The sequence below is a fragment of the Jatropha curcas genome, chromosome 6, assembly GCF_041381405.1.
Source record: "Jatropha curcas cultivar XTBG-Jc1 chromosome 6, XTBG_Jcur_1.0, whole genome shotgun sequence".
Lineage (NCBI taxonomy): Eukaryota > Viridiplantae > Streptophyta > Magnoliopsida > Malpighiales > Euphorbiaceae > Jatropha > Jatropha curcas.
Window position 1 is genome coordinate 21,322,523 of NC_143156.1, and position 25,668 is coordinate 21,348,190.

Genomic DNA, 25,668 nt, shown 5'->3' on the forward strand with positions numbered 1-25,668 from the left:
TTTACCGGTCTGTGAATAGTACCACCGGTCTGTGAATAGTACCATCAGCCCGGGAATAAGTATTATTTTGGTCCGGAAAAATTACTATTTATGTTTTATATTTTATATTTTATTTAACATTTTTGGAGCATGTATGCATGGTTTTTATGGGTAGAAAGTAAGTAAGGAATATTTTTGGAGAAATTAGAGAATTAGTGAATAGTGAATTATGGTGTTATATTAATTAAAGAAATTAGAAAAAATATTTTTATGGAGATGGTGTTATATTAATTAAGGACATTAGAGAAATTATTTTTATGGAGTAAATTTGAGAATTATGTTGTGTTACATAATATTTTGAAAGAATTTAATTTGGAGAATATTTGTAGCCATTAGATTACATTGACTCAATCCTAGCCATCCAATGTTGAGAAAAGACTAAAATGCCCTTGTTGCTCAATTATTTGAGCAACCCTTTTTCTCTTCTTCTTCTTCTCATCAACGTGAACTCCTCTCCTTTCTCCTCTTTGTTTTTCCTTCAATTTCTACATGGTAAACTCACCAAATTTACACCATTAAACTTGATTTAAGTAATTAATCCTTGAGATTAAAGCTTTAGAAATGATTTTTGGTGAATAATTTCAAGTAATTTGGAGAGTTACTACTTAACCCAAAGGGTGGAGAACCTTCTACCAAAGAGAAGGCAAACTAAGGCTTCAAGAGTTTGATTTAAGCTTGTTAGAGCTTATGTTAAGGTTAGTGTTCATAAACACTCTTATCTTGTTTAAATTTTTGATTTTGTGAAGTTTATACTATTTTGTGAAAATTGAGAATTTTATATGAAATAATTTGATTATTAGATTTTGGTGGTATAAATGTGTTCTTGGGAGATTTCTAAGCATGCTTATATGTTGAATTGATAAGGAAAACAATTTCTTCTTCATTCTCCAAGAGTGGCAGAACCTATTGATGAATAAAGCCCTAAGTTTTCTTGTTATTCTTTGTGGATTTATAATCTTAAGATGATATTTGATGAGTATTTGGTATGTGGTAGAAATCTCTACCTTGTATATGATATAAGTAAGCTGAAATGAGGAAAAAGTGTTATTGGGTCTGCTTACGGCCTGTTTTTCGATCCTTTTCATTTTCCATTGGTATCTGAGTCCTTCATGAAAGTTGTAGGTCTACTTCTTAGCTTTCCAACCCATCCTCTTGTGTCTAATTTGGATATATATAGCTCAACTTATGGCTAAAACACCTAAACTGACTCTGTTATGACGGGCTACATGTATCACTGACTTGAGTGCCCATTTTGACCACTATAATGATAATATTATGTTCTAAGTTCTTCATGAGAGTTGTTTCCCTGTGTCTTGAGACTTCTCTGGTTTTGGATTGATTTAATTTGAGTGGTTGGTTAAGGAGGAATTCAATAAACATTGGACTTGGTTCTGCTGAATCAGGTCTGGACTGTTGGTCTGTGTTCCTAGCTTTTGTTTGCTACATTACAGATTGATCTGGGCTGTGGTCCCTTCATAACATTTGTATAATTTTGTCTCAGATTTCTAATGAATCTAATTTCATTCAATTTGGAGACATATAATTCAAGTTATGTCTTAAAAACCCAGCAAAGGTCAAGGTTATTTTACTGCTGGAAATTTTCTATGTCTTGAATCATAGGTTTATTTGGATAAATGTAGGTATGAATCATGTGTGATGAAGTTCTCTTGATTCTTTGTATCCTTTAAGATTTATTTGACAAAAATAAGACATAAGTTTGAGAAGTGATGTTGTGGATATGTTTGGAAAGGTGTGAAATTGATTTAGATAATGCATGATGAGGGTTGAAATGGATACTTTTGTGCATAAGAGTTATGTTAGCATGCTTGATTGGAGAAGGAAATTCCTCCCCTTGGTTAATAATGCTTGCTTAATTATTTTATATATGTGAAATATGTATGACTATTTTGATTTGATAACTTTCATATGCTTAGAGTTTTTTTTTTAAAAAAAAATGGGTATTTAAGGTGTATGTGATTTGAAATTTGAATAAGGAAAGTATGATTTTATATGATAAGAAATTTCTTATAATAAATTTCCTTATGACTTTAAGAAAGTTTGAAAAGAAAAGGAATTTATGAGAAAGTTCCTATATTAAGTAATTATGTTTAAATATGAAGTTTTCATAAGTCACTTAAGTTCTAAAGTGAGCTTACAAGTATGATTTCATATGATAAGAAATTTTCTATGTTAAGTAATTATGTGTAAGTATGAAATTTTCATGAACTACTACGTTCTAAAGTAAGCTTATATTATGAATTTAAGAAGACTAATGAATAAGACAAGTTTTATGATAAGTGTTATGAATTAAGAATTAAAACAAGGATTTTGGGCTCTCCTATACTTAGTGTGAATTTGATGCGTGATTTGATTTTATTATGTATGATGAGCATGCTCGGCATTTGATGCCATTATGATAAGAAGCTATGATCATATGCTAGGCACGTGGGTGTCTTATGTTAGGGCGGACACGCTCTATATGTTATGAATACGATGGCGACCTAAGGCCATTATGAAAAGGTTGGCGACCTAAGGCCATTATGAAAACCTATCTGCTTCTCTTTCTCATAAGTGTATGCGAGCCCTATGGAAAATATTTGTAAGACAATTAAACGAATGAGACCATATTATTTTAGTAAACCTTACTTTGGAAATTAATGATTATGTTATCAATGAATTTTCAAAGTAAGATATTTCAATACATGGTTTTAAAAATAAATAGTATATGTATTGGTATAATAAATGTTCAAGTAATGAATTTATGATTTGAAAGAATTAAATTATTATGTTATTATTTATACGGTTATTTGATATTCTAAGTGACGAACTAAAGTATTTATGGTGATTAAATGTCTAAGTAAAGGATTTATGGTATAAAGAATTAAATTATTTATGTTATTAATTAATAGTGGATTTGATATTTCTTTTGCTATAAATGGAAATGTATGTTGAAATTTAATGATTTTATGATTGGAAATGATTTTATGAAAGTTGTTTTTAAGTAAGTTGCCATCGCAACTATGGTAAGTATGTGAATTATGAGCACCACTGAGTTTTATACTCAGCGTGTCGATTTTTATCACGCGTAGGCTGGAGATCGTGGTTGCTACTTGAAGATTTGAAGAGCAGAAGTGACTAATTTGGTGCTAGTCGATTGAGATTTATATAATGAAGAATGATGGCATGTATAATTGTTACATTTTCAGATATTATGTTATTTGAAATATAATTGAAGTATGTAATTATAAATTATTTTGGTGTATATATTTGGAGATAAGAATAAGATTTATTAAATGATTGAATATGAAATATTTGAAGTCAGTTGATATGATTAGTTTATTAAGACTTGATATATGTATATAATGAATGTATTTAAGTGATGAATATTAAAATGTTATTGAGGAATTATGTAATTATGAAATTATAGAAGTGCTATTGTGTTGTTATTGGAGTTTGATGGGGTTTGGAGTTTGAATTTGGGAGTGCCTTGGATTCATATGTTTGGCAACTTCTATTTTTAGGGGAAACTCTCGCAGTTTTTTTGTCGGACTCTCCCAAATCATTTGCAAAACACAATATTATTACTTGCTAAACTTGTGAATCCTAAGTCACTTCTAATTCATAATATGGTTGTATGATTTATATGTAGGTTAGGACGGTGCCTCCAGCACCGAATGTGGCATCCACCGTCGGGTCTTTCAGGATTGGGCGGCGGGTGTTACATGCTCAACCTTCCTTTCCCACTCAAGGTACTCTTCTACGTTGTTGTTTCCATAGAACTCTGGAATCTTCATTTTGATGGATCCCAAATCACCATCAACTATACCAACTTCAGGATTACCGACCTCTTCATCTTCGGGAGTTTGAAATCTAGTTGGTGGAGTATTAGTTGTATGAGCTCTTATTGTATTTGAACTTTGGAGGCTTTAATCTCCTGCAACTCCTCTCTCATATCTTGGAGGAAGCTGTTGTAGGATCTAAATTGCCCTTGAATTGACTCCATAAAGAGCTTCAATTGGGGATCTTTAATTTGATTTCCTTCCCCACTAGTTTCTCCAGTCTTTCCTGTATTCATGGTTAGTACTCAAAGAAGTAATCACAAAAGAAGTAAGGTTGTATTCATGGTTAGTACTCAAAGAAGTAATCACAAAAGAAGTAAGGTTAAAGTGAAGAAAACACTACCTCATGTGTTTACACTCCTTACCACTCTTTGGAAATCCTCCAATTGTACTTTAGAATTCCAGGCCAACCAACCAATCTCAAAGTACGTTTAAACTCAATGAAATAAAATCTTAACAAGGAAAGCAAGCTCAATTTCTAGAAAGAAAAAAAAAAGTCTCAAACAAAAGACGAATGGTAGCACAAGAACAAGAACGATGTACTACTTAATTATCAATTAGAGTGTAGTAAACAAGCAAATACACCCTAACAACATAAAAGAAGCAAAGGAAGTACAAAGTAAGAAAAAAAAACTAGAATCAAAGAAAGACAAATTCTGGATATAATAGATGAATTTAGTTCACCACAAAGTAACTAAATATAGACCTATGTAATTCTACCCAAAACAAAGCAAGCAAATAAGAAAACCAAGATTTTTTTTTGAAGAGGTCAGGGGCTAGCACGGGCGTGCTAGATGGAAGCACGGGCGTGCTAATAGGTTTTGGTCCAAAATGGAGAGTTAGAGCCTAGCACGGGCGTGCTAAGGGTGGAGCACGGGCGTGCTAGTAGGTTTTGGTCCAAAAATGAGAGTTAAAACCTTGCACGGGCGTGCTAATTGTGAAGCACGGGCGTGCTGACTTCTGTCCTACCTTTTCCCACACAATATAACCAAATTTAGATAGGGTATAGTCCTTAACAAGAGATAAATGGATGGTTTGTGTCCTAAACAATCCCAAAAAGTGTTTAATAGTCTTATAAATGCTCAATAATTGCCACAATTTAATTTTGTTTTTTTTTTCTTTTTTTTTTTCAATTGAGCAAACCTAAGGTCTTTGTTTTTTTTTTCTTCTTTTCTTTTCTTTTTTGATGAAGCAACTGTATGGTCTCTAATTCAATAGATTGTGTGTTTGTTTTTTTTTTTTTATCAAGAACACAAGCAACACAAGAGAAGATTTCAAGATGAAGGTTTGATCTAATATGGAACACAAGAAAAGGAATTAAAATGAACCCTAAACTAAGATACCAGAACTTACCTTAAATCTTTGATTTGGCTCTGATACCAAATGATGCGGAACGCGTAGGAAATGGATTCCTAAAGCCCTTAATTGGATGGATCGAATCAAAGATTAAGATGAAGTTCACCTCTATGGCAACCCTCGCTTATAAGGAAACGAGAACACCAATAATCGAGAAGTAAGAATCAAATAAACGCCACAAACGAGTTGATAAGTTTATCTAGAATTCTTCATGCAATTAGAGGAAGCAATCTCTCACTATCACTCTAAGCAAGGAAAACAAGCAAAGCTTGAAATTTCTGTAATTCAATTGATCAAAGTTGTTTGTTTACAAAGAGGATGATAATATTTATACTAAAACCTAAACATAATGGGCTAACTTTATGAAATAGACCCATTAACAAAAGGCCCATACAAAAATAACAAAGAGGCTAAACTAAATAAAGCATAAAATGATAAAAACACATCTAAGTCAGTATCTAGCACGCCCTGGGCGTGCTACCTAGCACCCCCATGCTATAAGAGGCAGACTCTAGCACCCCCAGGGTGTGCTACACAGCAGGGGCATGCCACACCATCAGCACATACCTCCAACATAGTAAGAAGCCTAAGAAGGCCTTCAAGTTCCTCACAACACTTGTTAAATGCCAAATCATGAAGTTCTTGTGTTATTTGGACTTGAACATATAAGGACATGGCTGCCCCTTATCGCTTGGCATGACTTCATGTAATCGATCCATTAGGAAGCACCAACGGATCTCCTACGTTGTTCTCCATGCTTCCTTGAGCTTTATTGACGAGTGGTGGTGGATCCGTATCAGTACAATTATATGAATCGTAGAACATGTGGTAAATATGTATAAAGAAAGTCAACATACATGGGCGACCGGTCTATGACTTAATTATTAACTATGACTAGCCTAGATTTTATCAAAATTCTGAAAGAACCACCCCTAAAATTTAATTAAACCACTTCGAAACTTAATTTAATTACTCTTAACCCCTAAAATTTAACTTCACTATATAAGGTTAAGCAAATAAGCAAATAACTAAGTAAATAAATAATTGAAAACTAATATTAGCTTAACCTTTACATCCTTCTAGTGTAACTATATATATATATATATATATATATATATATATATACCTTTAATAATTATATACTACTAATTTACAAACTCATCCATTCTTTTCTTATTAATTAAGATCTCGTTATTACAGTTAATGATCTATGAATCATTGTCTATTGAATATGAATAAGCATTTACATATATATCTTTCAACTAGGAAATTTGAAAATACACTTATTAATCCTTAATTTATAGTCGACTATATTACTTAATAATATTAACCTTCATTAGTATTAACTTCATAGAAATGAAAACATCCTAATTATTATCAAATTCATACATATAACTTATTTTAAACACTAACAAAATTTAATTACTTTGCTAACTAGCTAATTAAACCTTTCTATGATCGTATAGTTCTTGTTTTATCGACTTTTCGTGATTCTTCAGCCTGAAGCCTAATTTCTAAATTTACGTCAATCCACAATTCAATATCAATTGATGTCAGATAGTAAACTAATTATATGTTCATAATCTACACGAAAAATGCAACGTTCTGCCTCTTGGGAACTCTGGTCACTAGAGGCAGTGCTGTTGCCGCCTTCTATGGTGGCCGGAGGTACCATGGTTTCAGAATCTTGCAACTCTTACACCAAAAGATAGCAAATTTCATATAGAACTCAGTTCTATAGCCAACTACTACAAATTATGTCAATATCTAATGAAATCCCAATTTTTATTCTTAAATCCCTAAGTCCCATTTTGATCAATTCCTTCAATAAATCGCCTAATCTATACAAAATAATTTTTCGAGGAGTAAAGTGGGAGGACAATCAGCTTACCTTGTCGGCAATAGTCGTCAGAGTTGCTTGGAGGGAAGGACGAAGATGCGACTGTCTAAATCGAGCTGCAGTCAAAGCTTCGCTATGACTTTTGCGCTCACCAGAAATGGAAATGGAGAGAAGGGAAAGGAAGGCCGGACTGCCGCGGTGAGGAGTCGACGGTGAGGAGAACGGCGCAGGTCTTTGGTCATCGAAAAAATAAGAGGAGGAGAGGGGAACGCCTGCGCTTGCTGAAGAGGGAAGAAGAAGAAAAAAAAGAAAATAGTTTCTGGAATTTTCTAGGTCAGACTTTAATTTGCCACCCTAATCGGTCGCAACAGTATTAGTCGCAAATTGATCACTGATCCTTTGCAAACCAAAAACTAAGTTTGGTGTTAAACTACAACATGCACTTTAGTGACGGACTGTGAAACGGTCATAGATCCATCACAAAATCGAGCACAAATTCGTCGCAATTGAATCGCAAAATAAAAACCAAACTGGGGGGAGTTATTAATGCTAGATTTTGCGATCGATATGCAGTCGATCGCAAATCCGTCGCTAAATTTGTCGGATATCAGTTGCAATTCCGTCAGTGAATATTAATGTGAATACCCAAATTTTGAGGCTCGAAGAGCCAATTTTTCCGGACTGCAAACAGTTCGACCGGACCAAAGGCCATTTTAGAAGTTCACCGAAAGTATGCCAATATGGTACTTGAAATGTCCGGGACGTCGCGAGGATCGCGGAACTGGTCCTGGAATTTTTTTCGGAGGTCCGGAGCTCCCGGAAAAGCCTCCGGAGCGAGAATTAGCAAAACCACCAGGCACGGCGGCTCCGGCCGCCGAAACAGTCCGATTTCGCCTATAAATAGTGGCCCCGGCACTCCATTTTCCTCACTCAGTCTGTGTTGATGGACGCTCCTTCTCACTTACGCTCTTTGCGATTCTTTACTGCTTTTCTGCATTTTTAGTTTTAGTCTTATTGCTTTCTTGTTTTGTTAAGTGGTCATTAAAATTAAAATTAATTAATATTCCCTTAACGAGGAGCATAACCTGGAGTTAAGAAGTGGCCGTCGATTAAATCAGGTACGTAAATTAAGTTTTTACCTATTTAATTTTTAGCACTTCATGCATGTTTCTCTTCTACTCCTTCTAATTCTACAACTGTATAAATGCATTCATGTCATCGTTAGGCAAATAAACTGCCTCAATAAATAAATTTAGGCTAATGCCCGGTTAATCAATAATCGTGGTATTAAGGCCTAAATCCGACAATAATGGCTTAAAATACCTAGTTAATTAATGGCTATGGTATAATGGCCTTTATTTCGAACAAATCCGGCTTAAGTCCAATTAATTAATAATTGTGACTAAAAAGCTTTAATTAAACACGTTTTCTTGGCAATAAATTGCCTACATTGCAAATCAATTAATCACTTTTGGCAAATAAATTGCCTATAAGTAGATTAATCATTTTTTTTAGCGACAAACCGCTTAAATCACAATTTTGGCTAAAAGCTTTCAAACAATTGCTTTTGGCAAATAAATTGCCTTAAAGCCATCAATTTTGGCGACAATCGCCCAATCATCAAATTTAGGCAATAAATTGCCTAAATCAACTTATTTTGGCTAAAAGCCTCAAAATAATCAATTTTGGCGACAATCGCCTAAATCAAATCAATTTTTGGCAGTAATTGCCTAAATCAATCTATTTGGCTAAAAGCCATTAAAATCAACATTTTGGCATCAAATGCCTTAAAATCAACATTTTTGGCATCAAATGCCTTAAAATCAGCATTTTGGCATCAAATGCCTTAAAATCAATGTTTTTTGGCATCAAATGCCTAAACAAAATGCACAAAGCATACACACACTCATGCATAAAGCATCCCCTTCAAAGCCCTTCAAAGAAGGCCTATCGAACTACGTTGACTTTGATCTTCCATTCAAACGGAAGTACGTAGGCACGTTTGGGATTTAACCCCGAGCGGCAAGTCGCAATCACTTAAAATTGGTTCAAATTACATTAATCACTTTGCAAAGCATTCATTCATGGTTAGTTTTGTCAGCATGACATAGTCTCGGGATCCATCTCGAGTTTGCACACCATGCCTTAAACATTGGGTTAATTAATCTAGTAATTAGGTTAATTAAAATTGGAGTCACTTAGGGTTTTTCCTAGTTTTTCCTAAAATAATTAAACAAGGTGGCGACTCACACACTCAAGTGCATTTCTTCCTTAGTCACATGCATTTGTATGCTTGATATTTTTGGGAGGGGTTCACAGTTTGGTGACTTCACTGGGGAATCATGCAATCATTTTGCATAAAGTGGACTACAATTATTGTGTAAACTAACTCGCCCTTCTTTAGGGTTTTATGTCACTATGCTTTGTTTTGTAGGGTACCCTAGCACGAATCAAGCATTCTTTCTTTAAGAATACTTGAGGAGGAGATTTGAACTTAATTGACAAATTTGATTAAAACATTTAAATTTGTTGATTTATTTGCACGATTGAGAATCTTTTTCTCCATTGCACAAAAAAATGAATTTCAAATGAATTTCTTCTCTTTCTGTTCAAATTTCTGAGTCTGGATAGCAAGTAGCGCTGATCAGCAGGTCTCTTTGATTATGTCGACGGACAGCCAAAGCGTCCTCCCTGTTACCGAAAACCATCCCTAATCCTTTTGGGGATGGCCCATGGGCATGCGTACTATTGGACCCACGCGAAACTCTTTATTTCACATGTGGTTAGGTATATCCATGCTCAAGGTTCAAGGGTCCCTTTATAAGCCTATTCTCTATTTGTGTCATAGCCTATAGAACCTACCCTTTAGGACTATATGCACCCAATGATGTGAATCATATTCACTAAATAGATTATGACGTGTTGTTATGCGCATTCACGACATATCATAAACATGGGGTAAACACAAAGAGAGCACAAAACACTCTGTTCAGTCATGCACAGTTGGACAAGAGAGTCGATCTACATCAGTTACCCTGATACACCAACCACTGTACCTAATCCAGCTACCCTTATCCTTACAGGTGCCCACAATCCAAGTGCCAACATCAGTGCCATTCACACCTACAGTACTATCACCAGCTTCACCAGCTACACCAGTCTCACCTGCAACTCCTACAACCTTACCTACATCAATGGCATCACTTACAAACATTCAAAACCTCATTGAACAACTGGAGGCCAAAATGGAGGCCAGAATGAATGAAGCACTGGCCGCCCAAAGGACCACCCTGATAGCTGAATTGGGTAATGGGAATGGTAATGGAAATGGGGCTTCCGCTGGGGGAAGTGGACCTACCACCTCCAACCAGGGTCCTGCTGCTGAACCAACAAACCCTACCATAAACCTAGATGACATGCCCTCCAAAACTGCTTCTGAGTTGGAGGCTCAGAAAATGAGAGAGAAACTAGAGCTCCTAGAAAGGTCTATCACAGCTCTAAAGACACACAAGGAGGTAGTGGACATGGACTCCTTGTCCTTGTTCCCTGAAGCCAGACTGCCGACTAAGTTCAAAATGCCCAACATGGACAAATTTGATGGAACCACTTGTCCTAAGACTCACTTGAAAATGTATGTGGGTGCCCTTAACCCGTTTGGATTAAGCAGCGAGCTCCTTGCTCAGTTGTTCCAACAATCACTCACTCGCGCTACTTTGAGGTGGTTTGTTAGCCTGGACCGATCTAAGATGAAAACATGGGAGGACATTTGTAATGCCTTTAATTCACAGTATCACTATAACATGGAGGTGGATGTCACTCGAAGAGAGTTAGAAACCACCAAGCAAAAGAACAATGAGCCCTTTTCCTCGTTCCTTATGAGGTGGAGGGCCAAGGCCGCCCAAATGATTAATCGGCCTTCTGAGCAAGAACAGGTAGACATAAGCATTAAGAACCTGCAGCCTGTTTACCAACACCAACTACAAACCCAGTACCTACCAATGTTTCAGTCGCTCATTGTCACTGCTATGAAGGTAGAAGATCTGATTCAAATGGGGCAACTGAAAGAAGACTCAGGAACCTCAAAGTATAAGAAACCTAGCCAAGCTAGTAAAGTCCACGAAGTGGCAAGCATCACCCCCACTAACCCTTTACGTGTGGGGAACATGAGAAATGGTAATCAGTCGAGAAGAACATACACTGATCTCGGGATGTCAATCCTTTTGGTTTTCCGAGAGGCTGTCAAGGCCAACTACATCAAGCCCTTGGAAGCAAGGCCACCGCCAAACCCTTTACCAAGGAATTACAAAGCTGATGAATACTGTGAGTACCATCAGGGATATGGGCATAAGACTGAAGCGTGTTGGATGCTCAAGAACCGCATCCAGGACCTAGTGGACAACGATTCAATTATTCCCAGAAGTAAGCCAAACATTAGCACTAACCCCTTACCAAATCACGGGGTAAATGCTATTATGGCTGACCAGGAACTGATCGATCCTTTCGAACTGTTCCTAGAAATGAATAACATCTGTGTCCTAGATCTGAATGACCTAACTGAAGAGGTCGATGCCATTACCAGGAGCGGAAGACAATATGAACCACTAGTCTTGGATAAAATCCAAAATAAGCCCTACCAGAGGGCAGAGGAGCTAAAAGAAGATCCGGTACTTGCACAGCTAAAAAAGAAACAAGCTAAGGTATCAATCTGGGAGCTCCTGGCATCATCCTTTCCTCATCGCCAAGCTCTTTGCAAGGCTTTGAGCCAACTTCAGACATCGGTAGAGGTTAGCCCGGAGGTGCTAGTATCCACCCTTACCCAATCATCTAAAATACAGAGCATCGGGTTCTCTGATGATGACTTGCCCAAGGAGGGAGGCAGTCATAATAATGCCCTTTATGTCACTGTCCAAACCAGAGACAAAACTGTGCCCATGGTTGTCATTGATAATGGGTCAGCACTGAATGTCTGCCCACTAAGGGTAGCCAACTGCCTAGGGTTGGAAGAAATAGACTTCACTCCATCAGACCAAATAGTAAAAGCCTATAACAGTACCCGGAGGGAAGTGCTGAGGGTTGCTATGCTAAAATTAACGGTTGGGCCAGCTGTGATGGAAGTCCCATTCCAGGTAATTGATGTACCGACCAGCTTCAACCTGCTTCTGGGCCGACCGTGGATACATCACACTAAGGCAGTACCCTCATCCTTGCACCAAAAGGTCAAGTTTCCCTATGAGGACAAAGTTATCACCATTCAGGGGGATGACTACAGTCAGCTCAAAAAGCCAAAGGGCCAGCCTCTCTTTGAGGTCAACCCTGAAACTGCCAACCTACCCCTCTCGGGATTTTAGTATGACACTGTGCAGTTCATAGAAGGAAAGACTGCAAACTCTCGAATTCTCTTTGATTTCGGGACGGTGCAAATAAACTGCATAGTGCCCTTGATGCTTAAGATGTCCTATCTGCCAGGAATGGTTATGGCCAGATCCGGGAAAACATACCCCAAACTGCAAGCCTGAGAGTGTCCAGTGAATGAGGGGACCTTCGGACTGGGTTATGAGCCCACTAATGAGGACCGTGTTAGGAGAACCAGAAGGGGAAGGAAGGAGAGTGTACAGATGCGGCCTTACCTTCTGACTTTGAACAGTTACTTCTGTAAACCGGGAGAAGCAGTTCCTTACTGTGGCTTCCGAGAACCTTTTTGCTGCCCAACCGCTAAGAAGATGCTGCCTGGGTTAGAGATATTCTCAGATGTCTGGGGCAACAAGCCCGAAACAGTAACTGAACTGGAAGCAGAAGACTTCATGCAGCCTAGTCTCTTTGACGAGGTTGCGGTTATCATAGGAAATGATGGGAATCGAGACCTGCTGGATCTGATCAAGCCGAACGAAGGGCCTCTCACCAACTGGTACATCGAGGAGGAGCGTGCTGCTGATAAACCCCCTCCCGAGTCAAACCTAGTACTAGAGTCTGTAATCAAGTCCTGTACTGAGTCTGAGTCTGACCCCGAGTCTGAAACCGAGTCAGAGTCTAGTTCCAGTTCTGAGTCGTCTGCGTCGGATCTAGAGGATCCAGATTTCAAATTTGATGTAATTTTTGAAGACGATTCCGTCATAATCAATAAAGGCTTGCAAATTCTTGATTACCCTGCGTGTCTATCTTTCCAAGCATTTCCAAGCAAAAATAATCAAATAAATGAAATAAAAAATGAAAAGGAAAAAATAATGATTGGCAAAGAAGAAAATGAACATACATACATTGCATCTGACTGTATGAACAGGGAACAGGTTAGTGAATGTTTGAAGAAGTTTGCCGATTGTTTCATGTGGAAGGCAAGTGACATCACGGGAATTGACCCAGCAATAGTGGTGCACAAGATACCGGTATACCCTGAGGCTAAGCCAGTGAAACAGAAGCTAAGAAGGCTGAAAACAGAGTGGTCCTTGAAAATCAAGGAGGAAGTTACCAAGTAACTGGAGAACAAGTTCATAGAACCTATTGCCTACCCGACGTGGTTAGCAAACATCGTGCCGGTGCCGAAGAAAGATGGCAAAGTCAGAATGTGTGTGGATTATCGGGATTTGAATAAAGCATGTCCGAAGGACGACTTCCCTTTGCCGCATATTGATTTGTTAGTGGACCGTATGGCCGGACACGAGATGGTCTCCTTGACCGATCTTGCTGTCGAATACAATCAAATAATGATTCATGTGCTAGACAAAGAAAAAACGGCATTCATCACAGAATGGGGAACTTACTGCTATAGGGTCATGCCTTTTAGGCTCAAAAATGCCGGGGCAACCTATCAAAGAATGGCAACGACCATCTTCCACGACATGATTCATAAAGAAGTAGAAGTGTACGTGGACGATATGGTTGTTAAATCAAAAACAACTGAAGGACATACAACAGCACTTGAGAAGTTCTTCCTTAGACTTCGAAAGTATAATTTAAAGCTCAACCCGACAAAATGCCTGTTTGGAGCTACATCCGGAGTATTTCTGGGGCATATGGTCAGTCGGAAGGGCATAGAGATTGACCCTTCAAAAGCCAAGGCCATTCTGGAAATGCCAGCACCAAGGACAGAAAAAGAAGTTCGGGGTTTCCTGGGAAGGCTACAGTACATCAGTCGGTTCATCAATCATTGGCCGATACTTGTGGTCCGATTTTCAAGCTACTCAGAAAAGGAGTAGCAGTCAAATGGAATGAGGATTGTCAGAAAGCTTTCGACCAAGTCAAGCAATATGTGCTATCCCCGCCATTTTTACAGCCACCAAGGCTAGGAAAGCCTTTATTAATATACTTATCAGTGACAGAAGAAGCGATGGGTGCAATGTTAGCTCAACAAGCGGAAGATACAAGGGTAGAAAATGCCGTGTATTACCTTAGCAAGAGGATGCTGGAATATGAGCTAAAATACAATAAGATAGAGAAGCTGTGCCTGGCTCTAGTTTGGGCCTGTACAAAGCTGCAGCACTACCTCTCGTCTTACACCACCTATGTCATTTCCGAATCGAACCCCTTGAAATTCCTTATGGAGAGGCCGGTTCTTGACTGTAAGATGGCTAAGTGGGTGTCGGTGCTTGCAGCCTATGACTTAAAATTTGTACAACGGAAGGCAGTGAAAGGCGGAGCCTTGGCTGATCAATTAGCAGAATTGCCGGTCGAAGACCAAATGCCGGAGGTAGAATTTCTTGATGAAGACTTATTGAGCTTGGAAAGTGAAGTCTAGGAGATGTACTTCGATGGAGCTTCAAACTACCATGGAAACGGGGTTGGAGTCGTATTCAAAACTCCTTGTGGAGAATACGTCCCAATCGCAGTCAAACTAGATTTCGACTGTACCAACAACGAAGCGGAGTATGAAGCTTGCATCAAGGGGTTAGAAGCGGCCTTGGAAAAAGAGATAAAAGTCCTCAGGGTTTTCAGAGATTCCAATCTAATAGTCTCTCAAGCTCTAAGAAAATGGAAAATTAAGGAAGAGCGTTTGGTTCCTTACCTACAACGCTTGGACGAATTGGCTCAACAGTTTGAGGAACTATCTTTCCACTACCTGCCGCGCGCCAAAAATCAGTTTGCAGATGCCCTAGCTACTTTGGCCTCCATGGTTAATGTAGGGTGAGATCAAGTCATTCGACCTCTGACGGTTCGGCTACAGAAACAGCTAGCACATGTCATGAATCTAGTCGATGACAAGCTGTGGTTTTGGGATATACAGAATTATCTTCAGAATGAAGTCTACCCGGAGGGATCCAACAAGACTGATCAACGGACATTGAGACAGTTAGCATCTGGATATTTCCTTACTAGGGGAGCTTTGTATAAAAGGAGTTGGAATGGCCTGCACCTAAGGTACGTTGATGAGTGTTGACGCGTAATTTTATGCCTCCACCTGACCCGATGATGATATGAGGACAAAGGATAAGGTTTCACAATAAACCAGAAGTGCTTGAACCAAAAATTGAATCAGACCGCCCAAAGGAGTCTGACCCGTGTTAGGGCTGCGTCACGCAGCTAGTACCTGCGTGACGGCACTCTTAACTGCGTCACGCAGCTCTAATAGGACTGACACCTCTGGCGCGCTCCCGTGCAACGGCCTGCACTATTTGTATGGATACGCGGCAACTGTACGAAAAGTGAGTCGCGTCACGCGGGTTTACGGGTGCGTCACGTAGCTTCCACCTGCATGACGCGACTGCTCTGTTGCCCTAGCCATATAAATACAACATTTTACAGCAAAAACGGGACTTTTTGCACTTTTGACATTTTGCTCTCATTTTCCTCAAAGAAATACAACTTTCTAAGTTTAGGTATCTAAAAAAAACGACTAAAGCTCTTTCTCAAGAACTCCACTGAGTAAACTTGAGGTAGATCAAGTCATAGATATTTAGATTTAAGATCAAAGAAAAATAATACAAAAAGATAAAAAGGAGGAAAAGAGAGGAAAATAATTTTATTTTCGTGAAAGAACTTGGTGATTGCGCTCCTGGGATTGTGAAACATTATCTCTAAATCAATATCAGCGTATGCAATCCTCAAATCTGAGGGCTAGGTAATGATTCTAACTTTTCTTTTTCATTGCTAGTATTTTATCTCTTAAAATCTCATTTTCACATTGTTTGGTTGAATTGTTATTGATAAAACGCAAGTTTGCCCATTGTTGAACTCTTTTGGGTTGGTTTTAATCACTTTAAACAAAAAGAATACGTAAAAAAAGGAAGGTTTGAAAGGTAGTTGCGGACCAGAGCAGCCGCGTCACGCAGCTACTACCTGCGTGACGCGACTGTTCATGTCCAAAATCCTTTATTTTGGGTTAGACCACCTGCGTGACGCAGCTGTTCGCGTACTCAATTTTTATTTTGTTTTTATACTCTGTTTAGTGTTTCACTGTAAATAAATAATCAATATGTCTGAGTGTTTTGAATAAACTATGAACAGCTCCGTCACGTAGCTAGAAGTTCCGTCACGCGACTGTTCTTCATAGAACAGTTGCGTGACGTGACTGTTCTAGTCTACAGGATCATAATTAGAGTTTCGTCATGCGACTGTTCTTCATAGAACAGCTGCGTGACGCAACTGTTACAAGTTCCAGAATAAGAGACAAGAGTTGCGTCACACGCCTATTCTTCGTAGGACAGCTGCGTGACGCGACTGTCTCCCAGTTTCAATTTACCTTTGTTATTTTATTTTAACTCCATGTCATTAAGTAGATTTTAATCCTAATCTAGGAAATGGTCAATTATGGGCAAATTAAGTTTTAATCAAGCAAAGTCAATTAATTATTGATGATTATGAGATTTTTAAGATTTTATTTCTTATCGTTTATTATTAATTACATTACTAAACTCGGTTTGTGGCCCGCCTTTAACCATAAGGCAAGAGCGGGTCTTTTACTTTATTTGATATGTATTATGGATGGATGATGGATGATATGATATATCTGTGATGAATGCAATGAATAAATCTAATTGGGACGGTTAATTAATTTTCCACATAGGAACTCGGTTCGATTTATTCGGGTTGGGTTTAAATAATTGGCTTTTCTAAAATAAAATCAAATTAGAAATCGTAGGTTAAAAGAGGCCAGTTTTCCGGGTGTCGACTTCCAACGGGCCGACGTACCTAATTCCCTTACTTAGAATCTCATTGGTTCATTTGACCAGTTTTTCAAAATAAAAGGCCTTGAATAAAATGGGTTAAAATGGAGTCACTTTTATAAAACTAAAAATGGAAACGGTCCCATTGCCGAAATAATGGGTGGCGACTAAAATGATTTATAAGACCGACTTATCGGCATTGTTTATCCAAAAAATGTTTTTATCACCGCTTTTCCAAATATACATCAAAACAATAGACCTATGATTTTTCTCTGGGGGAAAACAGTTTGGTGACTTCACTGGGGACTTTGCACCCACTAATCCCCGGTTGTTTTTAATAAAATAATCTAGTGGTTGCAATTAGGAATTGACTCTAAAGCCTACGATCTTCTGAATAAAATTGAATAGAAAGCCGATGGAAAATTATTAATCGTCCGTATGTGTTTAATTGCTTCCTTTTTCTTTCTAGGATTTTTGCATTCATTTGCATTTCTCTCTTCTCACCTCATTCTACCCGTATCACCCTTCGGCACTGGTGTTAAATTTGACGATGGATTTAGCCTAGACCATGCGATTTAGGTGCATCCATCCGAGAATTAACATTACTACCAACCGCAAGCCTAGTACCTTAAAGGTGCATTAAAAGGAGTAGGCCCAACAAAGCCCGAATCCTGTTTGCGGAGCCCAGACTTTGTTAAACCCAATAAGACCAAAGCCAATGCACATAGTTGAAAACCTTAGTTACTTCCCCTAAGGTGCACCCGATTCTATGTGTTGTTGATATGTCGCATCCATTTCCGAGAGTTTATTTCGTCAATCTCAAAACCCCCGTTGGTTGTCGAGATTAGACCAATTCCTAGGAAACAGATGTCGAAAATTATACCAATGGAATTCGTGTGTGGGAGAAATAAGGTTGGAAGGCATGCATTTCCCAACTCCCGTTCCCCTGTTTGATATAAACTGTACATATGTTGTGACATTCATGCATCACGTAACACTTTCTTTTTCAGCCATGCATTAATAAGAGCTAATGTCCAGCATGAACATTTGACCTTGATTTTGAGATTGGATTTCAACTTCGTTTTGAATAATACTATGCAATCACTTATTGTGAATCAAAACCCGAAAGAAAAGGGAGATATAAGGGGGTTGCGATTTAATTGTATTTTTACATTTCTCGCATTATCTGAAAATAAGTGAGAGATTGAAAAATTTGTAACATAATAAAACGAAAATCCTGCTTGGGGCCATATGTTCCAAGGCAAAAAGTAAGGATGTAAGAAAAATACGTAATGAAAAAAAATAATCCCGCTCGAAAATTCTTTCGTTCCGAGGCAAAAATTAGGGATTCGAGAGAAAATAGTTGATCGTCAATCCAAAAGGAACGATCGACGACAGATAATGCATGAAATGTCTAAATATAAAATAAGTTATTGTCATATTATTCACATCGAATCTTTGATCCAGTCGTTGAAACCGAGATCTTATTTCCATACCGATCATCAGCACATTAGAATTGCATTTCTCATTCTATGTGCTTCCATTTTCTCAGCATACATACAGGACCCTCTTTAACTCAGACATTTTTTGTCAGAATTGATCCTTCCCGAGACACTACTTCGAGAGCTTGGAACCGACATCCTGGTCAGCGTCTAATCAGAACATCCCCAATCCCCGAGTTTACCCCAATTGGTACAATAAGTTATTCAAGTTCATCAGATTCAGAGCCCGATTCAGATCCAGTAGAAATGGCGGATAACACAGAAAATGAGACCGGATTTTCTGAAGCCCAGATAAGAACCATTGCTCAGATTGTAACTGCTGTTCTTGCCCAAGATAGGGCCCAAAACCAGAATACTCCCCCTTCGGGTAGCCAACTTGTGGCTGAAGAGAGGCCAATTCCAGAACCTGTGTCAGATAATCAGGCTTCTGTGGGAAACACTGTCCAAGTCGAGAATGATGTGCTCAAACAACTTGCCGATTTGAAAGAAAGATTCAATAAAATGGCGGCAGTAAAGGAGAAAGACCCGGTCACCAACTTTCACATAACCGAGTATGTTTTGCACCCGACCAGTTCGTCCTCATTCAAGAATTTCAAGCATTCTATATTTGAAGGAGATAATGATCCTCGTTCTCACTTGTCTAAATTTCTCCGAGTGTCCCAAATGAACCGGTACAACGAGGAAGATGTTTTGCGAGCATTCCCGCAAACACTGCACAAGGATTATAAGCGATGGTATGACGGTTTAGATGAGGAGGTTCAGAAGAATTGGATCAAACTGCAGACAGCTTTTCTCAAACATTTCAAGACTGAAGAGAGTGATGAGTTCAGTCTGCGTGATCTGGAGAGTTTAAGACAAGGAAAGGAAGAAAGCTTTTCCGACTACTACAGGAGATGGAGAACTAAGTTGTATAGAGTTCAGACAAGGCCAAAGGACAAAGAGTTGATCAGAATCTTTAGCAGGAGCCTACTACCCTTCTTCAAAGAAAGGATGTTGACTCAGTCTCTCACCGATTTTTCTTTGGTTCAAAGTGCTGGTTTAAACATCGAGGAACTGTACAAGGAAGAAAAGAAGAAGAACAGAGGGTTTGGTAACTACCGGACTTCTTATGGTGACAGAGGTGCCGGAGGCAGTAATCAGAATCAGCCGGGAAACAACAACGCCATAGTGGGGGCAGTTAATGAAAGAGGCAGGAGAGAATTCACTGATTTAGGAAGACCTTTGAGCACGGTGCTAAGATCATGCATCAAGAATGGAGTGTTGTCAAAGCTACCGGTCGACCCGACTAAATCAATTCGAGGGAGGTATATGGACAGAAATTGTGATTATCATCAGTGCAAGGGACATTCAACTGATGAATGTTTCAAATTATGGCACGATATTCAAGACCTGATCGACAGTGGGAAGATTACTAAGCCCTCGGACAAGAGCAAGCCCAGCACCAAGAACAATCCGCTTCCCCAATATCAGTACAATTATCCACCTCGTAAGTCTCAGTCGGGTGGATCGGTCAATGCGATTGGGAGCGGGTTACCAGAAGAGGTAGTATTAGCTGAAGCGGAATGGGAAGAGCGGATGTGCGCTATGTTGAACATATGGGACGACTGTAGTAGCGATGAGGAAGACAAGGTGCCAGTGAAGATCGAAATAGAGAAAAGTATCACTGTGAAAGTGGGCGATGTGCCGAAAGATGAAGATGAGCAACTTCAGCTTGCCATTCAAAAGAGCTTAGCCGACCAAGAGGAACAATGGTACTACAGCAGTGAAGAAGAAGTGAATGAAGTAGGTGTTCAGAGCTTGACCCGCAGTGGGCAAGTGTACAATCCCGAGAGCAGTATGCAGGCTAAGGGAAAAGAGATTGCTGTTGATGGAGCAAAGAAGAAAGTGACAGAGAAAGGCGGAGAGGAGCCGAAAGAGAAAAAAGAATGAGGAAGAGGTAGTGAAAGGGCAAAAGAAGGCTGTCGAAGTTGGAGAAAGCAGTCAGAACAAGACACCTAGTGGAGTGACCGCCAGTTCGGTGCTGAGTCAATTGCAAAAACCAGAGCAGACATTTCAATATGGGATTTGCTGATAGCATCTAAGGAGCATAGAGAAGCCTTGCTTGAAGCCATGACTTTCGTCAGAGTGCCGGCTCGGATCCAGAGTGTTGATATGATCAACGTGCTACAGCGTAGAATCGGTGAAGTTACCTTCTTTGACTCAGACCTTCCACTAGAAGGAAGAAACCACTGCAAGCCACTGTACATTCAAATTGCCGTCAATGGACGAGATACCAGGAATGTGATGATTGATAACGGATCTGCACTGTGTGTATGTCCGCTAAAGATGCTGTCCAAATTTAAAATTGAAGAATCAGAGCTTGAGCCATCAAACATGGTGGTCAAGGCTTATGATAACACTATACGGAATGCAAAAGGGACTTTCAAAGCGAAGATATCCACAGGGGCAGTGGAAAGCTGGGTAGACGTAGTTGTGCTAGACATCTTAGCCCACTATGCTCTGTTGTTGGGAAGACCCTGGCTCCATCCTTTGGGTGCAGTTCCATCCACTCTGCACAGAAAAGTAAAAATCCCATGGGGTACAGACGTGGTAACCGTTAACGCACAGGAGGATCTAAATGTGGCTACAGTGGAAGGTCTAGAACTGGCGGTGCCCTTATCGAGATTTCAGGTGGCAGTAATTGATGCACCCACCACCGAGAGCAAGAGTGCAGTGAATAGAATGAGTCCTTTCTCAAGGAAGATGATGAAAAGAATGCGATGGCAGTATGGCCGAGGTTTAGGTCGGGAACTGCAAGGAAGATTTGAGCCTCTCTCATCAGCATTTAGGCACCAAGACAAGCGCGGATTGGGATATTCTGAGAACCGAAAAAAGGAGAAATATGAGATTCGGTCTCCAGTTAGAGGTTCAAATTTGAGTCATATCTTCTTCATTCCACAAGCCGAGGGAGAATTTCAAAGTAGGGGGAAGACCTACCCCGGTTTGGAGATATTTATGACTGATTATGCGGAGAAGCTGATCAAATCGCCCAAACCTTCCTTGGAACAGCTGGTGGACGAAACTGAGTTTATGGTGGGTATGACACAAGCAAGCACTGAATCTGACTGGTCGAAGAAGATATCCGAGTTCGAAGACTTTTTGGGGATTGGGGATGAAGCTTCCAAGTCAGTGCAAGAGCAAAAGGCCAAGGCACGGATCCTCCAATCTGTTCTAGCTGCTGAAGATGCCGAAGAGGCAGAGAGGAAGGCAAAGAAGATGACAGAGCATGGAGAGGCCGAGAAAGAAGCTACCCCAGAAGGTGAAAGAGATGCAGACCCTGATGAAGTGATTTTGGCAATAAAAGACACCTGTAATGAATGTGTTGAACAGGCAGTTAATCTTGTATTTTGTTTTTCTGATGTGTGTTTTGAAAACAGTATGGATGGTTTTCCTCTTTTATTTCAATCAATGGAAGTGGACTTTGACTATTTGTTTTCTTGTTTTCCTGATTGTCACGTTCATGGCATTGATTATACCACTCGCATATTTGACATAAATGCATTGCATAATTTTGCATTTAATTTAAGCACCACTGAAGATCCTAAAATAATTGAAATCGGATCAGACTTCAAATCTGAGCTCAGACAGGACCTTCAAGAATGTATCAAAAGAAACTCAGAGGTATTTGCCTAGAGCTACACAGACATGCCAGGGATCGATAGATCAATAGCGGAGCACTTCATTCCTACTGATCCGAGTGTTAAGCCAGTAAAACAGAAAAGGAGAAGGGTCAGACCAGAATGGCAGGACAAGATCAAAGCTGAAGTCCAGAAGCAATTGGATGCAGGATTTTTAGAAGTAGTACATTATCCGGAATGGTTGGAAAATATAATCCCGGTGCTCAAAAAGGATGGAAGGATAAGGGTCTGTGTCGACTACAGGGACCTGAACAAAGCCTTGCCTAAGGACGACTTTCCACTTCCACACATAGATGTTTTGATAGACAGTGCTGCTGGAATGGGATGTTATTCTATCATGGACGGATTCTCAGGGTATAATCAGATATTGATGGCCTTAGTGGATAAGCATAAGACCGCCTTCACCATAGACTTCGAAACATTTTGCTATAGAGTGATGCCGTTCGGACTGAAGAATGCCGGAGCAACATATCAGAGGATGGCTACTATGTTATTTCATGATATGATCCATAAAGGATTGGAAGTGTATGTAGATGATATGGTGATCATGACAAAAACACAGGAAGAACATGCAGAGATGCTGGAGAAGTTCTTTACACGGGTCAAACAGTACAACTTGAGACTCAATCCCAAGAAGTGTGTATTTGGAGTAACAAAGGGGAAATTGTTAGGTTTTGTGGTAGGACCTAACGGGATTGAGGTTGACCCAGACAAAATAAAAGCCATTCAGGATATGGAACCGCCGAGAACAGAACGTCAGGTGAGAAGCTTCCTGGGTAAAATTCAGTACATCAGCAGATTTATTTCGAGGTTATCCATCACCTGTGCTCCAATTTTCAAGTTACTGAAAAAGAATCAGCCAGTTAAGTGGAACGAAGATTGCCAGAAAGCCTTTGACCACATAAAGAAATATCTGATGAATCCACCGGTGCTTAGTTCACCAAGACCAGGAGAACCGCTGATCTTGTACCTATCTATAGAAGATGCAGGAGTGGGAGCAATGTTGGTACAGCCAGACGCCGCTGGAGTAGAGAAAGCCATTTACTACATCAGCAAGAAACTACTGCCTATCAAAGAGAAATACAATCTGATTGAGAAAACATGCATGGCAGTAGTGTGGTCGATAAAGAAATTGAGGCCGTATTTTGATTCCTTCAAGGTCACTTTTGTCTCCAAAATTGATCCACTGAAGTATTTGCAGAAAACACCTACTCTAGAGGGACGGTTGTCTAAGTGGTTGATTCAGATGTCTAGTGTGGATGCGGAGTTCATAACGAAGAAGACGGTCAAAGGTCGAGCTGTGGCGGAGTTCCTAGCAGAAAACCTTGTGACAGACGACGAAACTTGGGAATTGGAGTTTCCAGATGAACATTTGCTGAGTATTGACACTGGAGTTTGGAGATTGTACTTTGATGGATCGGCTAACAGAAACGGAGCTGGGGCTGGTATTGTTATAGAAGCACCTAACGGCGAAGTCACAACCATGTGCAAGAGACTATTGTTCTCGGTCACTAACAACATGGCAGAATATGAAGCGTGCATCATGGGAATGGAAGCTCTTCTTGCATCCGGCGCTAAGGAGGTCGAAGTAATAGGAGATTCTTTACTGGTTATCGAGCACGCCAACGAAAGATGGAAGGTAGAAGAAGATAGACTGAAGCCCTATGTTGAGTATTTGTTGAAGAAGGCAACACTGTTTGACAAGATCACTTTCACTCACATAGGAAGAACCTATAACAGAATTCCAGACGCCTTGGCAAACTTAGCGTCGGCTTGGCAGGATTTAAGCAAAGTTCCGAAGAAGCCATTTATCATTACCACAGCCAATATCCCGTGCTATCAAGAACATTATGTGAATCAGGTGGGGTCGGAGGAAGAACCCTGGTTTACGGATATCCTGAGGTATATGAAAGACGATACTTTTTTTGATGATGCGACGAAAGAAGACTGTGCAGTCTTAAGGAAAATGGCTCTAAACTATGTCCTAGCCGATAGCGAACTCTATAGGAAAGCTTGGGATGGGATGTTGCTACGATGCGTGATTAAGAAAGAAGGAGAGGACATAATGAGAAAAGTTCATGAAGGAGTCTGCGGTACTCATCTAAGCGGTATGAGCCTAGCGAGAAAAATCATGAGGCAAGGCTATTTTTGGATGCAGATGGAAGGCGACTGTGTTCAGTATGTGCGCCGTTGCAAAGCTTGCCAATACCATGACAATAGAAGGCACTTACCTGCTGTCGAACTCCATCCGACAACTCCTGCGTGGCCTTTTTCTGCATGGGGCATTGACTACTTCTCTAGATGGATCGAGGCTCAATCTTATAGAATCTTAACTGCCAAGCACGTGGCAAGATTTATTGAACAGAACATTTTCTGCCGCTATGGTGTTCCTCATCACATAGTTACAAATAACGGTTCTCATTTTCAAGCAGAAGTTGGCCAATTGCTTTATAAATATAAGGTTGAGCATCATCATTCTTCTCCTTATCGCCCTCAGGCTAATGGTGCAGTAGAAGCTGCAAATAAGGAGATCAAAAGAATCCTGTCAAAGATGTGCGAAAGGTATAGAAGCTGGGTTGAGAAACTTCCTTTCGCACTCTGGGGGCATCGCACTACCTTCAAGGCAGTAAATGGAGCTTCTCCCTTCGAATTGGTATACGGGATGGAGGCAGTGTTACCGGTAGAGCTCGAAAAGAAGTCTCTCAGGGTGATAGTAGAAGCTGGTCTGATCGAAGAAGAATGGGTCAAGAAGAGGTATGAAGATCTGGCACTCTTAGACGGAAGGAGACTGAATGCTCGATTCCAGGATCAGATGAGAAAAAGGAGGATTGCTCGCTTCTACAATAAGCGGGTACATCCAAGGGCTTTAAAGAATGGAGATTTGGTGTTGATCAGGTTATTGGATCATGAAGCCCAATATCATCCTGGTGGGAAATTCAAACCCAACTGGCATGGGCCGTTCAGAATTCAGAAGCTGCTACCTAAAGGCGCCGTCGAATTAGTCACTATGGAAGGAGAGCCTGTCAATCGGATTGTCAACCAGGATCAAATGAAAAAGTTCTATGTCTGAAATGATGATTTCAAAAAAAAAAAAAAAAAAAAAAAGAAAAGAAAGAGCTAAGTTGAAAACCCGAAAGGGCGGCTTAGGCAAGAAATGAGCTCGCTAGGTTGAAAACCCGCAAGGGCGGCCTAGGCAAAAGTTAGAGCACATAAAAAAAATGCAAAATAATGAGAATAAAATAAAATCTTGGGATTAACGCGTGGTGCTTAGCTTAAATGCAGAATTCATGCCATCGTTCGTGACAGATTAGTGATTGGTTG